The sequence below is a fragment of the Vitis riparia genome, chromosome 17 (assembly GCF_004353265.1).
Source record: "Vitis riparia cultivar Riparia Gloire de Montpellier isolate 1030 chromosome 17, EGFV_Vit.rip_1.0, whole genome shotgun sequence".
NCBI lineage: Eukaryota > Viridiplantae > Streptophyta > Magnoliopsida > Vitales > Vitaceae > Vitis > Vitis riparia.
The window spans coordinates 15,453,294-15,473,334 of NC_048447.1; the positions used below are offsets into that span (position 1 = coordinate 15,453,294).

The 20,041-nt window shown below is 26.5% G+C and overlaps 1 pseudogene; it reads left to right on the plus strand.

The window, feature by feature from the left end:
- The first annotated feature begins 5,562 nt into the window (after positions 1-5,562).
- Positions 5,563-8,754, plus strand: LOC117904902 (annotated as a pseudogene).
- Positions 8,755-20,041: the final 11,287 nt, after the last annotated feature.

A 20,041-nucleotide genomic window follows, 5' to 3' on the forward strand; every position in this document is an offset into this window, starting at 1 on the left:
CATAGAGCAACAATCGAAAAAAAGACAATATCCTTACCAGTCTGGTTCCATGTTGCTCCTTGGGAAGGATATGTTCGTGTTTTGTGTTTTGTGTTTTGTGTTTTTTATTTTTTATTTTTATTTTTATCTTTTTAGTGGAAAAGTTGGAAATGAATAAAGTAAAAATCAAAGTAAATTTCTCAAAAAACAGTTTTGGAAACATTTTTTTAAAATAATTTAATTTATATTATTTTGAAATAAATGTTTGGAAATCAGAATGTTTTCAACTAGATTTCCATGTTTTTTAATACTTTTTAAAATAACCTTTATCCGTAATTATCTACTTTCAATCCTTCTTCATATTTATATCATTATTTTTTAAAAAAATTAATCGATTAAAAACAATAAAATAATCTCAAATTTATAAATTCCACTCTCCACTGTTTGAATTAACATTTCCATTATTTGCGAGAAATAAGTTATTTTTACAACAAAAAAAAATGAGGGTATTTTTATAAAAAAAGAAAAAAAAAGAAAAGAGTATTTTTAGGCCAAGTATGGAAGGTTAGACTTATTTCATATTTTTTAATTAAATAATCTTCTTTTAAAATAGTTATGAGAAACAACTATAATATTTTACAAAAAAAACATATGTTATTTTCAAAATAAATTCCTAAAAAACCATTTTTTTTGTCAACAAAATTAGCAAACTTGTTTTCAATTTTTGAAAATTCTTTTATGATTTTAAGATAAAAAAAAAAAAAAAAACTATTTTTAAAAATGATTACCAAACAGACCTAACATTTATGTATATATGTTTTTGTTATTCCTATAAAAATTAAGAAACCTATATATATAAATAAAAACTTATTTTACTTATGTTAACACTTTTATACAAAAGAAGGTTTAAAATATATAAATTTATAATTAATTATAATCATATTTAATTCTCTTTCATGATGGAGTAAAATCAAATGAGAAATTTCTTGGCATTTTTTTTTCCGTTCCAAATCAAACATAGCCTTATTTTTTTTTTCTTCATTTCTCAGTTTTTGTTTGTAATTTTTAGCGTTTAGCAATTATTAGTTGGATTTACATTTTTACGGTATCTACATTTTTCTTGTTTTAGTTGTTAGAGAATGCGCCAACTGCCAGTGGGGATGTGATAGCCGTTACAATGACAACACCGAGAAAGATGAGTTCCATTGCAGCACAAAGAACAAATCAAAAGCTTTAATTCTAGGTAATACCCCGTTTAATTTCATGTTTATCTAATTTTTAGTAATGTCTCCTTACTTTATTTTTCTTTCTTTCTTTTCTTTTTTACTTTTCCTATTCATTATTAATTGTAACATATATATATATATATATATATATCATCTATGCGCTTTTATTGATTTTTTTTAATTAATGTAAGATAATAGGATGACTTTTTTTTAATTATCTTCAAACATGCAGGCTTCAGTATTAGTGGGGGATCATTGTTGCTACTCATTTTCACTTTCGGGTTATATAAGATAGTGAGAAAACAATTGGATATTAGAGTCAAAAGGCGATTCTTCAAACGGAATGGTGGGGAGTGGTAGTATGGCCCTAAGGGTAGGATGGTTTGGGCCGACTTGTAAATAGGCCATATGCTTGGCTCTTTTTCACAATCACAATCAAACAAGAGATTTTAAAATTTTTGTTGAAAAATATTTTTTGAAGATAAATTAAAAAGTGACTTTCACAAAATATTAAACTGTTAAAATTTGTTTAGTTAAATAAATTTTTAAAAATTACAAATAACAAAAATAAAAAACTATTCAACTTTTTTCGAAATTAGTCTTTAAATATTTTTACTATGTTTTTCAAAATTTTCTCCATTTTTTCCCATTAATTACTTTAACAAAATAATGATTGGATCATGGAAAATATCCATATCTCAAGGAAATTTTGCAACATGTAATTTGAAATATTAGTTATTGAAGTTTTTGTTGTAACTTATTAGTTGATTAAGTTTTCATGAAGCTTATGTCTTATAAAAACGTAGAACTTTTTCGACCCTTGGAAAAGAATTTTCAATGTCGTGATGCAAAACATTGATAACGTGTGCAATGTCTCTCTTGACGCCACCATAGTTGATATTTTTGAACGTTAAATTAGAGTTGTTGATTCATATTGGCAAGTTTTGTTCATATTGCCTTAAAATTCAAACTCTCGAAATAAAATAGGTCAATCTAAATATGACATGAGTAATAATTAGGTTAACAATATAAACTTAAATATTACATAATTATTAAACAGTTATAACATTGTGTAACTTATTTTATAATTAGGTCAAATTAAGTCTTATTTAAATTAATATGATTACCCTTGTAACTTGATATATTTACCACTTAATTAACTTATTTATTCAAAATAAAATTTTTAATGAGTTAAATAGACTATAATTATAATAAAGTTAATCAACATAAATAGGTCAATTTGAGATGAATTCAAGTTATATAGATTAACAAAAAAAATAAAAATAAATCCATATTTTTATTAAACAAAAAAAATTGATACAAATTTGATTAAAACACAATTATATTCCATCTAAACCTATGAAAAATCTATTAGATTCAAATTGTGTTAACTATTTTGATCAAACTTTACCAACCTTGATATTAATGTGAATCATAACTTTTACTAAAAAAGATAATTTCATTATCAACAATGAAAATAGTAGTAAATAGGCTATAAATTGATGCCAATTTATTTATTATTATTTTTTTCATATGGGGCAATCTTTTAAGCACCTTAAGAAGATGTCAACAAAAAGCCTAAGAGCATCTAACAAAGATATATATCCTAATTCCTATTTAAGTCAAACTTATATTCAAATAATTTAAGAATTGCATTATTATTAATAGGCTCAATATAATTATTCCCTTCTACTAAATCTTAAACATTTTATTTCCTGGAGATCCATTGGACTGCAAATTAGAATTTATGGTTTCATCCAAACAATTGGACAGGCCATATATCATGTCACCAAACATTTTTCAATGAGTTGTCAATAGGTTATATATACTCATGTTTTAGGATACAATTATATGGTTAGGATTAAATTAAGGTATAATTGAATAATACTTGTAAGCAAAAATCCTTCACAAAAAACAACTGGTCTATAGACTCTTCTTGTGACATACCGATGATTAATATATTTGTGACATAAAAGTAGTGACTGCATGGTGGCAAAAAATTTGGTTTTGATTTGAAATTTTGTATATTCATTTTAGAATAGTTCCTCATTTAAATTTGTGATTTTATTATACTTGTCAATTTAAATTACATATTTAGATATGAATATGAATAAATTTTTTAATATTTATGTTTTTTTATATTCAATTAATATATAAATGAGATATCTTAAGAAAATTATCATAATAGTTTTTATATTTTTAGTGATTAATTAAATGAAATTTAAAAATAAGATAATTAAAATTAATTTATTTATTAAAATATTCTTTGCTTTTATGATGCATTTTAGGTTTTTTTTTTTGGGTGCACTAAGTATAATAAAAGGGCAGGTTTGCCCAGTGGTGAACCAAGGTTACTTTTGGACGTTTTGTCTTGACCAGTCTCAACGCCTACCACAAGCCAAGTTTTGAGATTTTTGAGGGTTTGATCGTGCTTTGTTCGAGCCAACCCGCATTGACCAGATGTTGATCAAATTGAAAATTTGGGAAAAATCGAAAAAAATATGGCAAAAATATGATAAATGTGATATTTCCGTCCTTAGAGTGAACGAAACCCATCAATGCTTACAGTTGGTAGATGAACGAAACTCATCAATGTTTACAGCTGGTACATGAATAGATTGAAGAGAACACAACTACCATACGTGAACACAACTACCATCATAAATAATAAATAATAAATAATAATAGTTGGGGAATGTACTATTCATAGGTTCCATGAATTAAATTATTGTATAAAATGTCTCATAAGAAAAATGCTGCTTGGCTTACTATTTATACATTTTTTTAATTAATTAAGTTGTATAAATAATTAAGAGTCCAGTAGGATAGATTTTTTATTTTATATTTTTAAAAATAAAAATAAAAAATAACATTAACTTCTATATAAAATATAAAAAGTCTTATGATCTTATATGAAAAATGCAGTGATTTATTTAAATTGATTAAAAAATTGAGAGATTAAAAAAATTTTATTACCTCAAATTTTAATATATATTTTTAGAAAAATAGAAACATAAGGTAAATTCATACTTTTTATATAACAGTTTCTATTTTCAAAAACAAAAAAAAAATGAAAATATATCTAAATGAAGTTTAAATTCTTAAATTAAATATAATAAATAATGACATTTTACTTAAACCAATAATTAAAAGTGATAATAAAAAACTTATAAATAAAAATTATACTTAATAAAGAGATTTAAGAGTAATTAATTCCAAAGAAATTTGAAACAAAGACCAAGTCATGTCATTCGTGGGGATCCGACACATGTTTAGTGTGTGGCTCAAGTTTGTCCAAGTGCTGTCAAATAATAAATATATTATCAACTTAACAATCGAAATAATTGCTTGGGCTTTGACCATTTAAAAGTCTTTGCCCAGCATGAAGTCTAAATTTGTCCACGTACTGTCAAACAAGAAATTTATTGTCGACTCAACAACTCTCTGACTACAAAAAACAATGGAAATAATTGTCCTTGGCCCATTTTTAGAGTCTTTGGCCAGCGTCAAGTCAACTCGAAAAGAGTGTAATCGTGTTCCTATATTTGCTTCTCAAAAATATGAAAGAAAAAAAAATTACAATGAAATAATTTTTTCATATTTTATTATACTATATAAAAATATATATAATAATTATATTTTTATCATATCCAATAATAATATTATATACATCAATAAAAAATATAAATTTTATAAATATGCATTAATTATTAAATTAAATTAAATATTATTAAATAATAATATATCTAACTTTAAAATATAATTAATATTAAAATTATGATTTATTTAATTTAATTATATTTAATGATATCAAATAAATGATAATATATGTATATATATTTTTAATATTTATGTTGTTTTTGTATTTAATTAATATAACAAAATTATCATTATAGTTTTTATATTTTTAATGATGAATTAAATGAAATTTAAAAAAATATAGTTGGAATTATTTTTTATTAAAATATTTTTTTAATATTTTGTTTTTATGATGGGTTTTAGTTTTTTTTTTTTTTTTTTGTGTGTACTAAGTATAAAAGGCAAGTTTGGCCAATGGTGTTATTTTGTGTGAAAAATTAGATTTGGGTATTATAATAAGGTCATAAAAGGCCGAAATTTGTGATAGCTGATGGTTAAGTCAATGGAGTCCACTTACACAACTTGATAAAATACACTCTGGAAATGATGGCATTGATGGGGACCCAACAATACTGAAAACGAATTTCATGGAAGGTGGGAAATTTCCGATACTAATTCCGAAGTGTTTACTTTTTCAAATCAGCTGAATGTGCGTAGACCAATGAGAAACGGATGAAATCAAATGGTTCCCATGGAAAATCTTATTCTATTAATTCCCACATTGGAGTCCACTTACAGTTTTTCTCCTCAGAAATTCAATCCTGGACCAAGTCCAAGAGCATCTGCCCGAAATTTGTGATGGCCGATGGTTAAGTCAATGGAGTCCAAAATAAAGGTCTTCAAGATTGTAGGTGATCACGCGATTCACGTCTTGATTCCCCTCTATAAAGCTTACATGAAAGAGCATTGCCTAGGTACATCTGCTTGGTAATAAAACTAACCTCTGAAATTACAGAAGAAATGAGAGGGCAATGGGTGATTCAGCTGACGATCATCTGCTTACTATGGCTAGCAGATGAATCATCAGCTACTGCCCCATCAATGGCAAAGCCAGGCTGTGAGCAGGATCATTGCGGAGACATGCTCATTCCGTACCCGTTTGGCATGGGGAAGAGTTGCTATAAGGATGAATGGTTCTCAATCCATTGTAGTCATTCGTTCGATCCTCCAAAACCCTTTCTAAGAAAACTCAATCTGGAGGTGCTGAGTATAGAAATGGGCGGCTTCCAGAAAAGTGTGATGGTTAACAGTCCCATATATTACAACTGTGAAAATGGAGAGGTGGAGGTGACCAATAGTTCTTGGCAAAGCAAAGATTTGAGGGGAAGCCCATTCCTTTACTCTCTTCATAACGATCTCGTGGGGGTGGGTTGTCACAATGTGCTGCTGAGAGGCAGGAATGAGGAAATCATGGCAGGTTGCAGCTCCAGTACTTGCGACAATCATGGCAGGAATGAGGAATTTATTACTACTAAAGGTTGCTTGCCTGGCATCAACTGTTGCCTAACCAGATTGCAGGAGGATCTGGATGTCTACAATTTGAGTACCACTGTGAGTTATAGTGAAAGAGGGGAGGATTGCACATACGCTTTCTTAGCGTACAATTACAACAATGTTTCGAACGTTCCTACCATTGTTAGAGATGCGAAATTTGCCCCATTACTCATATCCTGGCTTATCCCAGAACAAGTCGACCCTCAGAACTGCGTCGATGACACAGTCCATACTTCACGGGGAAATTATCCCAATTATCGTTGTGAGTGTAACTGGGCTGAAGAAGGGAACCCTTATCTCGCACATGGATGTCAAGGTATGCTTCTTTCTTAATATCTTGTGTGTGCATGACATACTGATTATTGAAGTAACTTGACATTTTTCGTCTTTTAATTCTATTTACAAAATTAACTTTTTTCAATTAGCATTTAATTATACAAAGTTTTTATTTGTAAAAATTTTTAGTTACCAATTATATTTGTACGAAATTTCACTCGAAAATTCTACATGTGAATTCAAAGAGAAATGAGTTTTTTCATCAACAGAATGGAATCTCAGAAAAATAGAATATTTTCATAGATGGATTAATTTATAAAGAATGATAATATTTTGAAAATAGTGCTGCTAGCTAGAAAGAAAAGATGTTATATATATATATATATATATAAACTTATTTTACTTATTATAATATTTCTATAAAAAAACTAAATATTTTAAAATATATAAATTTATAATTAATTATAATTATATTTAATTCTCTTTTATCATTGAGTAAAATCAAATGAGAAATTTCTCAGTTTTTATTTTTAATTTTTAGTGTGCAATTATAACTTGGATATACAATTTTACAGTATCAACATTTTTCTGGTTTTAGTTGTTAGAGAATGTGCCAACTGTCGCTGGGGATGTGATGGCCGTTACGATAGCAGCACTTACAAATATGACTTCTATTGCAGCACAAAGAACAAATCAAAAGCTTTAATTCTAGGTAATACCCCATTTAATTTCATATGTCCATCTAATTCTTAGTAATATGTCTCTTTATTTATTTATTTTTCTCTTTTCTTTTTGACTTCTCTTATTCATTATTTAAAGTATTTTAAATAAAATTAAATTGATTTAAGTCTTTTCATCAAACTGTTTTTATATCTTTGACCATACAGGCTGCAGTATAAGTGGGGGATTATTGTTGCTACTCATTTTCAGTTTTGGGTTATATAAAGTAGTGAGAAAACAATTGGATATTAGAGTCAAAAAGCGATTCTTTAAACGAAATGGTGGGTTGTTGTTGCAACAACAAATTTCTTCTGATAAAGTTGCTTTTGAGAAAACAAAAATTTTCACATCTGACGAGTTAGAGAAGGCGACTGACAACTTCAATAAGAATCAAATTCTTGGTCAAGGAGGTCAAGGAACCGTTTATAAAGGCATGTTAAATGATGGAAGAATTGTTGCAGTTAAAAAGTCAAAAATAGTTGATGAAAACCAATTAGAGCACTTCATTAATGAGATTGTGATTCTTTCACAAATCAACCATAGGAATGTGGTTGGGATTTTGGGGTGTTGCTTGGAGACAGAAGTGCCTTTGTTGGTTTATGAGTTTATTTCTAATGGAACCTTATTTCAACTTATCCATGATCAAAATAGTGAGTTTCGATTTTCATGGGAAATGCGTTTACAAATTGCTTTAGAGGTATCGGGTGCGCTTTCTTATTTACACTCAGCATGTTCCATACCCATTTATCATAGAGACATTAAGTCTACCAATATACTTTTAGATGATAAATATAAAGCAAAAGTGTCAGATTTTGGAACATCAAGGTCTATTTCCATTGATCAAACTCATTTGACTACTATTGTACAAGGGACTTTGGCTATTTGGACCCAGAATATTTTCAATCAAGCCAATTTACTGAAAAGAGTGATGTATATAGTTTTGGAGTAGTTCTTGTTGAGCTTTTAACCGGGCAAAAGCCAATTTCATCTACAAGATCACTAGAAGAAAAAAGTTTGGCAACACATTTCATTTTATCCTTACAAGAGTCTCGTCTATTTGATATTCTTGATGCTCAAGTTGTGAAGGAAGGTCGGAAAGAGGACATCATGACATTTGCTAAGCTTGCAGGTCGATGCTTAAATTTGAATGGAAGGAAAAGACCTACGATGAAAGAAGTTACCATAGAATTAGATAACATTAGAGTGTCTGCCCTACATTTGAATGTTGATCAAAATTTCCAAGAAAATGCATGTGTTGTAACTGAAATAACAAAGTTTTTGGATATGGATGATACTTCAACTTCCAGGGATCATGTTTAGATGACACTAAAGAATCTTCATTTGATGTGCAACCATTGTTATTTAACACGTTATGATAGAAAAATAGAATAGATATATGATTGTTGTACACCGATTGTGTTTTTAAGTCTTGTATTATCCCTTACCATATATATATATATCTATGAGAAATTTATGTTGTATTTTCCACTTATTGAATTGTTATGAATTTGAACCCATGGAATACAATTCTTTATTACTCTCCTTGAACAATAATAACACCAATTTTTTTTCACTTCTTATGCTATATATATATACACACAAAATTCTCTTAAATAGAAAATCTACGAGTGAATTGAAATCTTTATTAATTTGTAGAAATGTGAGTATAATCTCTATTGTATCCTCCAATTCCTCTATCTCCTAATTCTTCCTTTATATATAATTGTTGAACAAGAATTAGCAAAAGCTTAAATTGGGTATTGGTGTTTGCTTGAACTTTAACTCAAGTTAGGTCTTAATTTGGGCTCGAGCCTTAACTTTACATAAGCTCAAGCCTTGGGTTAAATTAAACCTGGCATTTGTCTTTGATGATTAACATTCAATTATGCATATGTTTTGAGGTTAAAAAGTTGCTTTTAAAATATTAATTTAGTATTAATCAACTTTCTTAATTTAAATAATTGTTAGCAAATCGTTTGAAGAGACTTATGTGTTTTCAAGGTCTTTTAAACCATTTTACAAGATTTCAAGTTTCTAGGAAGAGTTCAACATATCATATGGAGAAGAGAAAGGGAAAAGAAATGAATGTGAGAGAGGAAAATAAACTAAGATTAAAAAGCACATCCTTGATCAATTAGCTATATAGAAGCACCCATGAGGTGCAATATGATATGAAGACTTGAGCAAAAGTGCCTAAGAGATTGTTTTAGACGTGAATGCTTGATTTTAGATTAAAATTGCTTAAAACTTGATTTTGAAGTGCCTCGAAACTCATTCGTAATTTTTTTTTCTTCACTTATTTCCCACAAAAATTTCATGCTAATTCAACAAATTTAAGATTTTGAGCAACATTTTCAAAATTAAAAATCGTGTCTATGCAATTTGTTCGATGGTTTAAAATTTGGCTACAAAATTTCTAAGTAATAATAAGAAATAAAATAAGTAAAAATGCAACAATTAGTATTCTTTTTGGAAAAAAATTTATGTTCATAAGAATTAATTTTAAAGCAAGTCTTGTACCCAAATAAAAACCTAAGGTAGTAATTATATTACAATAATGCTATAATACGGGGAAAATAAAAGTGTTCCATGGTTAATGTTTTGGAAATATGAATTATAATTTTATTAATGAAGGAACTTAAACTTTTTCAACTATAAAATTTCTAGTGCTACAAATAGTGAAGCAAATTTCTAGTTTTCTAATTTGTTTCCAATACTAGCTTATGGAAACAATAAAGTGCAAAAAAAATTGAATTTATTCAATGGGGATTGATTTCTTTCTCTCTTTAAATATCATTAAATTTTAATATGTCAAAGAATTCAAGTAAAATTAATCAAAATCATAAATTATTTCTTGGATAGTTGGATTGACATTCATGAATTTTAGGGATTTTATTTCGGTGGTTACATGAGAAGAGTGGTAGTATGGGCCTAAGAGTGAGGATGGTTTGGGCCAACTTGTAAATAGCTCACATGCTTGACTCTTTTTTTTTATGACAATCAAAATCAAACAAGAGATTTTAAAAAATTTTGTTGAAAAATATTTTTTGAAGATAAATTCAAAAATGACTTTCACAAAATATTAAACTGTTAAAATTTGTTTAGTTAAATAATTTTTTTTTTAAAATAAAAAACTATTCAACTTTTTTCTAAATTAGTCTTTAATATTTTTACTATGTTTTTTGAAATTTTCTCTATTTTTTCCCTATTAATTACTTTAACAAAATAATGATTGAATCATAGAAAATATGCAGATCTCTAAGAAATTTTGTAGCACATAATTTGCCTAATATAATTTGAAATATTAGTTATCGAAGTTTTTGTTGTAGCTTATTGGTTGATTCAACTTTTACAAAGCTTATGCCTTATAAAAATGTAGAACTTTTTTGACATTTGGAAAAGAATTTCCAATGTCGTAATGTAAAACATTGATAACGTGTGCAACAATGTCTCTTTTGAAGCCACCATAATTGATCTTTTTGAATGCAAAATTAGAGTTGTTGATTCATATTGGTGGGTTTTGTTAATATTGCCTTGAAATTTAGACACTCGAAATTAAATAAGTCAATCTAAATATGACATGAGTAATAATTAGGTTAACGGTATGAACTTAAATATTACATAATTATTAAACGGTTAAAACATCATTTAACCCATTTAATAATTAGGTCAAATTAAGTCTTATTTAAATCAATATGATCACCCTTGTAACTTGATATATTTACCATTTAATTGACTTATTTATTCAAAATAAAATTTTAAATAAGTTAAATAGATTATAATTATAATAAAGTTAATCAACATAAATAGGTCAATTCGAGATGAATTTAAGTTATATAGATTAAAAAAAAAACCAAGATGTTTATTAAACAAAACATGGTTGATGCAAATTTGATTAAAACACAATTATATTCAATCTAAACGTACAAAAAAAATCTATTAGATTCAAATTGTGTTAACTATTTTTATCAAACTCTACCAAATATTAATGTGAATCATAACTTTTACTAAAAAAGATAATTTCATTATCAACTATGAAAATAGTTGTAAATAGCTTAATGCCATTTTTTTTCTTCTTTTTTTTTTTATGGGGCAATCTTTTAATCTTGTGAAACCACTCATGATTAATATATTTGTATACACATCTAAGAGTATGGATATGAAATTTGCAATAAATTTTGTTCAAGCTTAAATTGATAAATAAAGTATAACGGATATATCCCATATGATAGGCCACAATCCAAAGCCTAAATATAACAAATAAAAATAAATTTAATTCTAAATTTCATATTCCATAATTCAAGTCTAATTTAATATAAAAATTCAAATCAACAACTCAAATTAAAACCCAATTTAATATGTAAAACCCAAGAATCCAAAATATTACCTAAATTAAATAATTCAAAAGCAAAACTCATATCAATTATCAATCAATCCAATATATTTCACTAACAAGAGCCCAAATCTCATAATAATTAACAACTCAAAATCTTGCAAACAATTATTATTTAAATCAAATCAAGAAAAAATAAAAATAAAATAAAGAAATGTATAAATAAACTTACATTTTTTTCTTGGAGAGCATGGAAAGAAGGTTTCGGATGACTGTGTGTTGAGAAAATAAATAAAATAAAAAGTAAAAACGAAAGAGAATTAGAGGAAAAGAGAGAGAGTGGTGAGATGAGAGATGAGGGGAACGGGAGGCGGTCGTCGGCTGCCGGAGGTGTCGTCACTGGCTGGCCGACGGCGACTGGCTGATAATCGGCTGACAGGTGGTGTGGTGTAGTGGGTAGAGAAAGAAAAAAAAAAAAAAGGAGAAAAAGGGGGTGGGGGGAGATGGTGGCGTACTGGAGGCGTGGGCGGAGTGGACTAGGTGTGGGGGGGGGGGGGGGGGAAAGAAGAAGAATGGAAGAAAGAAAAAGAAAAAGGGGGGAAAATGGGGAGAAAAAGAGAGAAAAAAAGGAAAAATAAAAAAAGAAAAGAAAAGACAAAGGAGAAGGGAGAAGGGAGGAGGGGGAATGGAGGAGGTGTCTCCCGAAGCGGGGAGTGGGAGAATGTGTCGTAGTTCGGGTAAGTGGGAGGTGAGAGGAGAGAGGGAGAACAAGAAAGAGAAAATAGAAAAAAGGGATGAAAGGGGAATCGAAGAAAGAAGGAGAAGAAGGTAAAATATAATAATAATAATAATAATAAAAAGAGAGTGAGTGGACTAAAAAATTCATATATATTTAAGATTTAAATTTAAAGATATAATTAAATTTAAAATCAATATAAAATAAATTTTAGAGTCTTAAAAGTGTTAAATTTTATTTTTAAAATTTTAAATTTTAAATAAATGCAAAAATGGATCATTATATTTTAAGATAAAATTAAAATAGAAGAAAAAAATTATATAATTTTTCATTGAATTTTAAAATAAAATTTGAAAACAAAAAATAGAAGAACTTTCAAAGTCTTAGTTTAAAAAGAAAATGATTTTAAAAAATATTTAAGAAATCGACATATTAAAAAAAAAATTATCATCTCAAATTTTAAGATTTTTGAGATAGTAAAATTTTATCTTAAAATTCCATAAAAATATTTTAATATTCCTATTTCAATGAAGATATTAAAATATCTAAAATTTTCACTAGTCCGTCAAATGGTTCAAAAGATCCTCCTCCTACATAGGTTTTAAAAAAGAAAGGAAGAATATTTTCGAATGTTGACTTGTCAAAACAGTCTTCACTTCTCTTCCTTTGAATGTTAGCCATCCATAATTGTCAAAAGAATTGTTGCCTCGATGAGTCCGGCTGTCCAGCCAATTTTTATTGGGCTCCTACAATATTTCTGTGCGTGTGAGTAGAAGTTGTACCACCAACTGACCTGTCAAAATTGGAATTAGAGAACACATACTACGTTGTCTCTCTTTCCAATGGTGATGGACAGACCCCTTTACCTAATCGTCCTCCAAAATACAAAATAAATAATTAAAAAAATGCCAAAGGAATGGGAAGGTTATCTTCAAAGATCCACAGGCTCGTCTAAATTTTTTAACTTCCTAAAAGAAAAATTTATTTACATGTTTTGTAAATTGTATTTATTTAGGATTAATATTTTTTTTAACTATAATATAAAGTGTTTAATTTGGTTATTGAAAAATACTAAGGGAAGAAGATGAAAATACACTTAAGTTATATTTGGTTATAAAAATATAATGAAGAAAGAAAAATATTAAGAAAATAATTTTTTCCTTTTTGATTTTATTATGAAAGCTACGAAATAAAATAAAATATAATTAATATTAATTAAAAATTTATATATTTAAAATTATTTAACTTTTATATAATTTAGAAAAGTAATTTAATTTTTATATAATAGAAAAAGAAAATGAAATAAGTTTGAAGAAATATATAAAAATAATTTATTAATTTTAAATTTATTTTTATTTTCGTTTATTTTTTATTTTTTTATTTTATTTTTTCATTTTTTTTTAATAAAGTTTTGGAGAACCAAATATAACCTTAGTCACTCAAATGGAGTTAACATAAAATAGAATCCACTAACATAATAACTTATTTTAGTTAGATTAATAGAATTTTTTAAGTAATAATCTAGTCATAATATGGAAGTAACTTATTTATATTTGGGGCATAACTTGCTTCGACCTACTAAGTGACATTTTTTTTTAAAGATGGTACATTAGTTGGGTGTTTGGATAAAGAGTAATCCTTGGTTGTAAATTTTTTCTTTGGATATTGTTTATAGTGGCTATTGGGTTGCTAGCATTCTTAATTAGTCATCTTAATAAATGATTAAAGAAAAATAAATATTAAAAAAAATAATTTTCTCATGCATGGTTTCACTTAGAGGGATACAAAAGAAAATAAAATATAATGTAATTAGTTAAAAATTTATATATTTTTAAATTATTTAATTTTTATATAAAAGATGAAACATAAGTGAAATAACTAATAGAAATATTTTATTAATTTTTTTTCTTTATTTTTTCTTTTCTTTTTTCCCTTTATTTTTTATTTTTTTTCTTCATTTGAAATTTTGTATATTTATTTTAGAATAGCTCCTCATTTAAATGACTGATTTTTTATATTATTGGTTTTGCTTTTGAGTAACAATTTATTTAAAAAATAAATAAATCTATTTTTTTCTAAAGCAAAAGGAAAATTGATAAAAAAGCATATTTCAATTATATTAAGTTTTTTCCTAAATGATTTATACTAAATTATTTTTTCACTCAAAATGAAATAAAATTAACATAATTTGATTAGTTTTTAAAATAAGACTTATCCCGAATTTTCAAAAATGAATATGGTTTTATTTTGTATGAAAAATTAGATTTGGGTATTATAATAAGGTTAAAAGGTTGGAAAGAGGAATAAGAAAAAAAAGTAATTTTTTTATTAAGATAAAAAAGTGCAAAAAATTTAAAAAAAAGAAAAAAGGAAAAAAGGAAAAAAAAAAAGGTGCCCTGAGTGTTTCTATTCAGAAATTCAATCCTGGACCCAAGAGCGTCTGCATTAAATCAGTGATAGCTGATGCTGATGGTCAACTCAATGGAGTCCTCTTACACAACTTGATAAAATTTGATAAAATACAGTCTGGAAATGATAGGGATGGAACATAAACACTGAAAACAAATTCAAAATAATATATAAAAATAATTTATTAATTTAAATTTTATTGTTTAACGCTTTTTATTTTTATTTTTATATTTTTTTTATGATTCTTTTTTATATTTTCTCTTAAATTTTTTGATAATTAAATGTAGTCTTAAAGGATTTAATTTGAGAATAAATCAAAGATTAATGGGTTAAATAATTTTGAATGCTTTGAGAATTGCTTCCAGCTTCTTAACCTTATGGTTGGATATGAGAGAGATGTTTTGTTTTAAATATGATTATGTGGCAGTAAACTTTTCAAATGAAATTAGAACAAAAATTCATTATATTTCAAAAGACTAGGGTAATGTCTAGTAACCACTCATTTTGTCGCTTGAATATGACACACTGATACAACACATGATCCAGACATATCCTCATGGTCTTTTGGAATGTATATATGGATGTAACATGTAGCAGAAATTTGAATTTTCAATATATATAGTAGACTTGTCAATTGAGATTATAAAAAAACAATTGGTATTGTAAGAGAATTCTTAATGAGAAATTCTATATTTTTTTTTTCTCTTTGAATTTTTTTGTTTTTCGGATTTCAATAATTTCAATCATATTCTGTTTTTATTTTTTGAATTACTACTTTACTAATTTATACCAAATTTGCTTCTTATTCAAATTGAATAAAATTAACCTAGTTTGATTAGTTTTTAAAATAAGACTTATCCCAAATTTAAAAAAAAAAATGAAGATGGTTTTATATTATATGAAAAATTACATTTGACTATTATAATAAGGTGAAAAAGGTGGTAAACAAAAAGAAGAAAAAAAACGATTTTTTTTTTTAAGTTAAAAGTTAAAAAAATTTCGCCTTCCAAAATTGTTTTTAAAAAAAGTGACAAAAAATTAAAAATATAACTTATGGGAGTTAAATCCAACCAAACCCAACTCGAGTTTAATCCATACATGTTTTAGGGTTTGAGTACGAAAAAAAGTTTGGATTGAGTTCAAATTTACTTCTTGTGACCATCTTCACATTTCAAGGCTGGCAACAAAGGATTTGTCCTTAAAAAGGGGGAAAAAAAGAAAGAGTATTTTTGGATATTGACTTGTAAAAATAGTCCTCACAATAATTCAATATCTTTCTCTAGCATTGAATGTTAGCCTAATTATCAATCGTGTTGTCACAAGAATTCTTGCCTTGATGACTGGGCAACTTGGTCCAGCTGTCAAGCCAATAGACAAGTTAGGACTTGAAAAGCAAAGTTGAACTCTACTTGATCCTGATTTGACAAGTATAAAAGAGAGTTATTTTCAAAGATACGTGGGCTCGTCTAAATCTTTTTTTTTTTTTTTGGTAATAAGATGGATTTGAAGAACCACAAATCGATTACCCAAAATTCCTTTTCACCCCTAATTTATAGAAAAATTTTAAAATATTTTAATTCATTTTTTGTTTTTACTTTTCCGGTTTTGAACACATAATCCATCTTGAACCTATCTTGTTAACATTCTTATCCTAACCTTTAATTTATTTTTTCTTAAGTTCATGAGTTTAACATAAAAGGGTGGTTAAATTGGAGTTTGATTAGTGCAATAGTTTATTTTAGTGAGATTAACAAATTTTTCTAAGTAATAACCTAGTCACAATATGGAAGTCACTTATCCATATTTGGGGCATAACTTGCTTCAACCTACTATATGATATTTTCATTTAGAAAGAACACATATTAGTTGGGTGTTTGGATAGAGAGTAATTGTGGGATGTAAATTTTGCCTTTCAACATTGCTTATAGTGGCTATGGGGTTGGTAGCATTCTTAATAAATGATTACTATTTGTTTATTGAGATAATGCTTGGTTTTTGAAAAGTATTAAAAAAAAATTAGAGAAAATGATTATATCATATTTGATTTTATTAGAAAAAATAAAAAAATTAAATATAATTAAAATTAGTTAAAATTTCATACATTTTAATTTTTTTTTAATCTTTGCATAAAAGAGAAAAATAAGTGAAATGAGTTTAAAATGATATATAAGAATAATTTATTAATTTTTATTTTTATTTTTATTTTTTTCACTTTTTCTTTTCTTATACTTATTATTTTCTTCTTTTCTTTTGTTGCATTTTCTCTCAATTTTTTTGAGAAGTAGAGGTAGTCTTAAAGGATTTAATTTACGAATAAAGTAAAGATTAATGCATTGAATAATTTTGACTGGATTGGGAATTACTTACCGTTTCTAAACTTTATGGTCGGACATTAGAGGAATGTTTTGTTTTGAATATGATTTATATGACATTAGACTTTTTAATTTTTTAAAATTTAATTGATAAAAATGTGATTTTTTTTTTTAAAAGCACTTGTTTTTATGTTTTTATGGAATGACATAAAAGTAGTGACTGCATGGTGGCAAAAAATTTGGTTTTGATTTGAAATTTTGTATATTCATTTTAGAATAGTTCCTCATTTAAATTTGTGATTTTATTATACTTGTCAATTTAAATTACATATTTAGATATGTAATTACATATTTAGATATGAATATGAATAAATTTTTTAATATTTATGTTTTTTTATATTCAATTAATATATAAATGAGATATCTTAAGAAAATTATCATAATAGTTTTTATATTTTTAGTGATTAATTAAATGAAATTTAAAAATAAGATAATTAAAATTAATTTATTTATTAAAATATTCTTTGCTTTTATGATGCATTTTAGGTTTTTTTTTTTTTGGGTGCACTAAGTATAATAAAAGGGCAGGTTTGCCCAGTGGTGAACCAAGGTTACTTTTGGACGTTTTGTCTTGACCCATCAATGCTTACAGTTCGTAGACGAACGAAACTCATCAATGCTTACAGCCCGTACATGAATAGATTGAAGAGAACACAACTACCATACGTGAACATATTGAAGTGAACACAACTACCATCATAAATAATAAATAATAAATAATAATAGTTGGGGAATGTACTATGCATAGGTTCCATGAATTAAATTATTGTATAAAATGTCTCATAAGAAAAATGCTGCTTGGCTTATTATTTATACATCTTTTTTAATTAATTAAGTTGTATAAATAATTAAGAGTCCAATAGGATAGATTTTTTATTTTATATTTTTAAAAATAAAAAATAACATTAACTTCTATATAAAATATAAAAAGTCTTATGGTCTTATATGAAAAATGCAGTGATTTATTTAAATTGATTAAAAAATTGAGAGATTAAAAAAATTTTATTACCTCAAATTTTAATATATATTTTAAAAAAAATAGAAACATAAGGTAAATTCATACTTTTTATATAACAGTTTCTATTTTAAAAACAAAAAAAAAAAATGAAAATATATCTAAATGAAGTTTAAATTCTTAAATTAAATATAATAAATAATGACATTTTACTTAAACCAATAATTAAAAGTGATAATAAAAAACTTATAAATAAAAAATTATACTTAATAAAGAGATTTAAGAGTAATTAATTCCAAAGAAATTTGAAACAAAGACCAAGTCATGTCATTCGTGGGATCCGACACATGTTTAGTGTGTGGCTCAAGTTTGTCCAAGTGCTGTCAAATAATAAATATATTATCAACTTAACAATCGAAATAATTGCTTGGGCTTTAACCATTCAAAAGTCTTTGCCCAGCATGAAGTCTAAATTTGTCCACGTACTGTCAAACAAGAAATTTATTGTCGACTCAACAACTCTCTGACTACAAAAAACAATGGAAATAATTGTCCTTGGCCCATTTTTAGAGTCTTTGGCCAGCGTCAAGTCAACTCGAAAAGAGTGTAATCGTGTTCCTATATTTGCTTCTCAAAAAATATTAAAGAAAAAAAAAATTACAATGAAATAATTTTTTCATATTTTATTATACTATATAAAAAAATATATAATAATTATATTTTTATCATATCTAATAATAATATTATATACATCAATAAAAAAAATATAAATTTTATAAATATGTATTAATTATTAAATTAAATTAAATATTATTAAATAATAATATATCTAACTTTAAAATATAATTAATATTAAAATTATGATTCATTTAATTTAATTATATTTAATGATATCAAATAAATGATAATATATGTATATATATATTTTAATATTTATGTTGTTTTTGTATTTAATTAATATAACAAAATTATCATAATAGTTTTTATATTTTTAATGATGAATTAAATGAAATTTAAAAAAAATATAGTTGGAATTATTTTTTATTAAAATATTTTTTTAATATTTTGTTTTTATGATGGGTTCTAGTTTTTTTTTTTTTTTTTGTGTGTGTGTACTAAGTATAAAAGGCAAGTTTGGCCAATGGTGTTATTTTGTGTGAAAAATTAGATTTGGGTATTATAATAAGGTCATAAAAGGCCGAAATTTGTGATAGCTGATGGTTAAGTCAATGGAGTCCACTTACACAACTTGATAAAATACACTCTGGAAATGATGGCATTGATGGGGACCCAACAATACTGAAAACGAATTTCATGGAAGGTGGGAAATTTCCGATACTAATTCCGAAGTGTTTACTTTTTCAAATCAGCTGAATGTGCGTAGACCAATGAGAAACGGATGAAATCAAATGGTTCCCATGGAAAATCTTATTCTATTAATTCCCACATTGGAGTCCACTTACAGTTTTTCTCCTCAGATATTCAATCCTGGACCAAGTCCAAGAGCATCTGCCCGAAATTTGTGATGGCCGATGGTTAAGTCAATGGAGTCCAAAATAAAGGTCTTCAAGATTGTAGGTGATCACGCGATTCACGTCTTGATTCCCCTCTATAAAGCTTACATGAAAGAGCATTGCCTAGGTACATCTGCTTGGTAATAAAACTAACCTCTGAAATTACAGAAGAAATGAGAGGGCAATGGGTGATTCAGCTGACGATCATCTGCTTACTATGGCTAGCAGATGAATCATCAGCTACTGCCCCATCAATGGCAAAGCCAGGCTGTGAGCAGGATCATTGCGGAGACATGCTCATTCCGTACCCGTTTGGCATGGGGAAGAGTTGCTATAAGGATGAATGGTTCTCAATCCATTGTAGTCATTCGTTCGATCCTCCAAAACC